General features: G+C 37.2%; 1 non-coding gene across 1 annotated transcript; it reads right to left on the reverse strand.

The window, feature by feature from the left end:
• Positions 1–6,353: 6,353 nt before the first annotated feature.
• On the reverse strand, positions 6,354–6,426 carry Trnad-auc. Its single transcript has one exon. It is a non-coding gene; the product is annotated as a tRNA-Asp (tRNA).
• Positions 6,427–6,686: the final 260 nt, after the last annotated feature.

Genomic DNA, 6,686 nt, shown 5'->3' on the forward strand with positions numbered 1-6,686 from the left:
AAGAAACAAGATTAAAAAAAACAGCCTGACAAAATAGGTCAACTTGTTACCTGTTATAATCTCATTGGTCCTGGCTTGGGTCTTTGGTCCTACAACAATAAATCACCAGCAAATATAGCTCTATACCGTCAAGTTAATCCTTTTTAGCTTTAAATTACCATTTTTTTATATTTGAAATAAAGTTTTTTTAAAATTGCAAATTAATCTTTTCTTTAACAATAAAAACCTTTTTTTAAATATAAAATAATTGGGCTTGTAGATCATATGAAACTTAATTACAATTAAAATTGAAAAATATATAAAAATAAAGGATTCTTTTTTTAATTTGAGAAATTTAAAAAAATCTCATTAAATGTCCTAGATAATCTAAGAATTGGGATATATTTCGATTTCATTTCCTAAACTTCATTATATTACACAAACTTTAACACAATTTACAATTAGTTTGAGTAATTGTGTGATTTAGACGTTTGGGGTTACTTTAAGGACAGTGGGGATATTAATTTCGGGTGCTATGGGAGGACAAAGATAGGACACCTATTGGTACTCAATCCTTTCGTGGCATACTTATCTACCACAATCGTGGAACCATTAGACATAGTATGGAAAATAAGTTCTCGATATAATCAATGACAATGCATAAAAGTTCATTAAAGAACCTTTCAGTAAAGATCGCCGTGGTTACTGGCTGAAATAATGGGGTTAAAATAGGGCCATGAAGTTTGGATAGCATCCGGGAGTCCAATGTACTCAGGGCGAACAGGTCCAACGAGGAATCCGATAAAACAGCCAAGCAAAGTTAATTCAAGACAGGTATCGGATCTTTACTTATTCACGGTATACCAAATTGTCAAAGCCGTGGATCCACCAGGCAATGGATTAAGAATATGTCCTCGGTTCAATCGGAATGCAGCCCAGCATAGAGACATGAGAAAAAGTTCATCAAAGGAACATCAAGTCAAAGAAACAAAAGTTAGAACTACTAAATCTTGGACTGCTGATTAGGCACTGTAGACTCCACTGTAGACTATGAACGGCAGAAACAAGCCAGGAAGACACGGAGTCGTTAAAAACGTTTTAGATCTGGTAAAACGCTCCAGGCAACAAAGGAAATGCTTCATCGACCAATAATGTTCGCGGTGAGCAGGTCGTAATTAGGACGACTCCTTTTTCTAACCTAATCTAATTTTTCTCCACTTGTAACATAAAAACATACCCATGTGTGTTGTCATTAAAAGAAAAGACCTCCGATAATCCTAACAGGAGACCCAGATAAGCACTCAGGTACATCTCATATCGGCTGGCATTCCAACTCACCCTCTATATGGATCTAAGAAATACAATATTTTGCTAAACAATAGATTACAGTTTCGACAATATAATCATTTGAATTATTAAATTTAATGTGTGGTGTTTAGTGACCGTTAGTCAATGATTATTCGGAAATCGTGAGATGCGGTCTGGTGTGATGTAGGTTTCAGAAAAACATTTTCTTTATCGTGCCAACGTTTCGATCTTTATTATAAAAAATGCTTTCTATCCCTAATTCCTTCCCCACCCCTTCAAAATCCAACGTATATAAACATAAAACAGCAATACCACACTGGCACCCTCAACACAAGTCTCAACTGCAAGAAAGGCACACTTACGCAGAAAACAAACACTTTCAGTGAGTACAACTTTGATTGAATATTTAAAAAAAAATTTGCATTGTATAAATTCAATTTTTTGTTCCACATCCTACATGCATTTGTTAAATTTAAACAATGTCTGTAAATCCCAGGCCCTGAGGATGATCTCAATAAAGGTTGAAACGTTGGCCCGATAAAGAAAATGTTTTTCTAATACTTACGTCATACCAGACCGCATCTCACGATCTCCGAATAATTATTACATGTAATTTAATTGATCTTACATAATTTTAAAATTTAATTTAATTAATTTTCATATGATCTTCTATGAGCAAAATTATTTTATATCGATTTACTTTTTATTGGTCAATTGACAATTCTTTCAATTAATTGTTCTTTCTATGTAAGGTTTTGGTTGTGATGAAAATGTCAGTGCGACCAGCGGGATTCGAACCCATGACCATCGGTTAAATACGCCGTTACTCTACCACTTAGCTATCGTGACTTCGATCCGCTCGGACACCAACTCTCCATCGAATCCCGCTCGTGACACTGACTTTTTTATCTCAACCAAGACATTACATAAAAACAATAATTATTTTATATTTTAAAATTCCCAAATATACAGGAATTTTATATTACATGTTTATATTTTATATCATCTTGTCACTTTTTGTAATGTTTTCAAAAAGGTAATTCTTTTGTCAAAAAGGTTAATTTGACGGAAAAATCATATTCAACTGAGGAGCCATTATCAAAATGAAGCTATAGTCCTATTTGAAGAGCGCGGTGTTTTTTCCCCTGGATATAATTAATCTGTTTATAATTACCGTTATTTGTCAGGAAATATTTTAGATACTGAAAAAATAATATTCATTTACAATTTTATAGTTCACGTTTGTTGTTTTACATACTCTCAACTTATTTACTTTTTTGTATATTACAGACAAAGATTCATAAAAAGGGGATTCTCTCTACAAAAAATGTTCTAATAAATCAATGGTTTTGTATTATAGTATGTTCAATACAATCCAATTTCATTAGGTTTCTCGCATGGCGCGGCGTATCCTTGTAAATCCCTTTTCCCGTCAGAGCAATCCGGTTTGGGAAATAAGATTCCAATCGCACATGGGGGAGAGGGAATTAGGGTAAACAAGGGGTGCACTTCTGCTAAGGGTTGTGACGATGGTGGTGTTACAATCCAATGATTTATTTAGGGTTAATTTACCTTTAATTGCTAAGAGGATCTCGTTGAGAACCGCCTCCAATGGCTTTCCTACTCCACTCGGTTGTTCAACCTCAGGCAGGGTCGTTAAAGAGTTTTCCTCTTAAAGAGACAATTAGACGTACAGCGCTTCCCTTTTGTTAGGAAACGTTATTTTTCCTCTTTTTTTTAATGGGATAATGGTAGACCTTATTTGCCTTACCAAAGGGCGGCCAATTATAACAAAATTGCAATGACCTTTTTACCTGCATTGAACATTCTTCCCAAATTCTTTAAAATACATAATTAAAAAGGAAATAGCCTGTTTGGGGCAATAATTAATGTAACAGGTAGTCAAGTTTTTTTGTTCACGCTCAAGGTCATACATTCTCTCTAAAATTCTTTTCAATCCAAAAACTTTACTGACGATACATCTTATCAAGTAACTACGTCGTTTCCAATCGAAAGTTTAAAAAATAACCACACACATAATTTCACTTTTGGCAAAAAGCTTCCTCCTCCTGCTTAGGTCAATAATATCTACCTCTCAACTGCGGACAAAGTGTCGAGAATTCCCACACAAGACCAAAACGTCAAAAACTTATGACACAGAGCACTTTCACGACTTGTTGATAAATGGCTATATCTCTCACAAATAAAAAGATTTAAGGTGGGGTTCAGGTTAAAATGAGGGTGCAGCAAAAAAAAAAAGAAAAAAAAAAGCGTCCTAAATATCCTTTTTGTCCAAGATTAATAGGCACCCGTGCAAGCAAGATTACCCAAGCAGCACACAACCCGGCAGACGAAGAAGGTCAAGACCCAGAACATATAATTGAAACAACAAGATGAGACATAGATCCATCTGGAAAAGGGTCCATGATAATCAAAAATGGAATTGAACGAACTCAGACATGCCAGACTAAAAAATCACATTTTCCCTCATAAAGATACACTTTTCTAGGTGTTATGAACCGCTTTTGCTAATTCATTGTTAGACTACTAACAGATATTTTAATATTAGAATTCACCCGAATATCAAAAGCAAAGCTTTGGCTAACGCTTTTGAAAATTTGTTTTGTTATCCTAGAGGGTTCGAGCTTTGCTAGTACATTACAAGTTGCTGCAAGCTGTCCATCTCCAAAACCAGGGCAGACTCAACAACCCGAGATCATCATGAGGACTATTTACGCCAAAGCAGTTGGCATACAAAGGTTCATGTTTCTGTTAAAATGAATCCCCCACAATCCTTATCGCCCTAATCCTTAAATAATGGTCAGCTCCCGTCATAATTTGTTCCAGGGAGGTTTTTTTTTTTAAATTGTATATTACAACTACCTGCATTTTGGTATCTAGTAATAATGTATGAATAAATATTAAGAAAAACAAGAGTGGAGAAACTACCCACCGGTAGTACTCCTAACTATTCTTTATTCAATTGTCACTGGATAGAAGATCGTGGCCAGTCGGCGAAGAGGTTTGGAAGGAATTCGTCGGGATGAGAGGATTTGAATTTGAGGATTTATAGTGGTTGCGAGGTTTGTGAAAAAGTTTTGGTAACGGGAGTGGGTTACATCTTGGACAAAAGGAATATCTAGGTCTTTATGGGTAGTGTCGTTGGACACATAAAAGGGAGCATTAAGGATTTTTCTGAGGATGATAGATTGAGCTCTTTGGATGCGTAGGATATTGGAATGTTTGGCTGAACCCCACACTACACTGTCCATAAGTCCATATTGGCTTCACAAGGGTGATATAAAGTAGTCTTTTGTTTGAGAGAGGTAGGTTAGAACGTCTGTCAAGAAGTCGTGAAAGTGCTCTGTAACGCTTCATAACTTCTTGTCGTTTCAGTCGTGTGTGGGGATTCCACGTCAGTCGTTTGTCAATGTATAGTCCTAGGTAGCGCACCTTGTCCGCAATTGGGAGGGGTATTTGATTGAAGTAGACTGGAGGAGGGATCTTTTTGCGGAGGGTGAAAGTTATGTGGGTGGATTTTTCTGGGTGAATTTGAGTCTTTTTTTTACACCATGATTCCAGTAGTGTGAGGTGTTCTTGAAGGTTTCGAGTGGAAATGACTGGATCAATCAATTGCTTGAGAGGATCGCTGTATCGTCTGCAATGGTAAGAGTGGTAGTTTGAGGATGGGATGGGAAGTCTGCCGTGTACACTTGGTACAGTACGGGCGCCAGAACACTGCCCTGCGGAACACCAGCAAGGAGAAGGTGGTTTGAGGAAGACGCCATCCTTCAATGACTCGGAAGTACCGGTCAGTGAGGTAGCTTCGAAGGATAAGGTAATAGGTTGAGGGAAGGATGTCCTTGAGCGAAAACAGCAAGTCCGGGTGCCAAACTCGATCGAAGGCCTGGGCCACATCAAGAGGAGGAGCCCAGGGAGTAATGCACGACTTTTGCTTCCCGCTTCCACGCGTCCTCCGTTGTTTTGCTTCCTTGTGTTAACACGACTTAATACGTTAACAAGACGTTATTAGCATTCCTTACTTTGAAATCTTACAATTAATTAGAAGTTATTTTCATTTTCATTTTCTGTATAATTTAAATTCACAAGAGTGAAATCCACCATCTACCGATATAAAAGGTTCGGACCAAGCTGGTATCCTGGTAACCTAAGCGATCATATTATCCAGGGCCTTGGTTATGTTGAGGGTCTGCCTTGCTGTCTTCCGGGAAGAAGAAATTAGGGGATTTCACTTTAGGGGTAGACTTGTAAGAATCGGCTAGTTAACATTGCGCGATCAGGCCAGCGCGCGCCCTACGTAAAGACACATTAAAGTGCCATGACACAAAGAAATTCCAGTTCATGAAAAACCAATATACGATCAAGGCCCAGAACGTATACTTGGGATAACAAGATTAAACATAGATCCGTCTCAGAATGGGTCCACGAGGATCAATAGGAAGTGGATGAACTGCAGTGGTGACAGGCCCAGTAAACACATGATTAAACAATGAGGTAAAACTCTACAGAGTCATGGCCATTTATAGATCACTGGTATCAGAGAAAACATACAACATGGTTATGAAAACATACAACTATGATCTTATTTTTAGGTTAATGAATATGAAGAAACCGCTCAATGGAGGCAACCTACGGTGCTAAAAAGACCAAGAAAAATCATTTTAGTATTGACAGTCAATGACCTCCTATATATTAAGAGAAGAATCGAGTTAATTATATTGAACTAAAGAACTAGGAAAAGAACAATAAATCAAAAGGCTGCAGAGTTCTGGAGCCCTGCTTGTCAGTATCCTCTTATTATCATAACCATCATCATCCTGAAGAATTCCTCCAACTTTTCTCGCCGACTAAAGAAGCGAATGCCGTGGGATTTCCTTTGTGATGACAGTGACAGTGATAGGGACACGAAATTTAGTGATATAGCCATTATTTTCAGTGGAGCACAACTAATGAGTAGTTTTTACAATTCACTATTTTTCGTGGTCCGCTTGACCAATTAATAACATTCAATTAATTAAGGTTTTAAGTTGAGATAAAAAAGTCAGTGTCACGAGCGGGATTCGAACCCACGACCTTCGGCTTGATACGCCGCTACTCTACCAATTGAGCTATCGTGACTTCAACGTATGGCGTATCAAGCCCAAGGTCGTGGGTTCGAATCCCGCTCGTGACACTGACTTTTTTATCTCAACTTAAAACCTTAAGTAATTGAAGTTTTTACAATTTTGAAAATAATTGTATACATTGCTTTTAGTTAGTAGATAGTTTAAACACAATGCATAATAATGGATTTGATTTTTATTAATCTGCCACACTAGTGTAAATAATAATTATGGGAAGTATTAGAATATTTATAAGGTGATTCGCTCAACTTTCTC

This window comes from Cimex lectularius, unplaced genomic scaffold, assembly GCF_000648675.2.
Source record: "Cimex lectularius strain Harlan isolate CLEC.00 unplaced genomic scaffold, Clec_2.1 scaffold56, whole genome shotgun sequence".
In the NCBI taxonomy this organism is placed as follows: Eukaryota; Metazoa; Arthropoda; class Insecta; order Hemiptera; family Cimicidae; genus Cimex; species Cimex lectularius.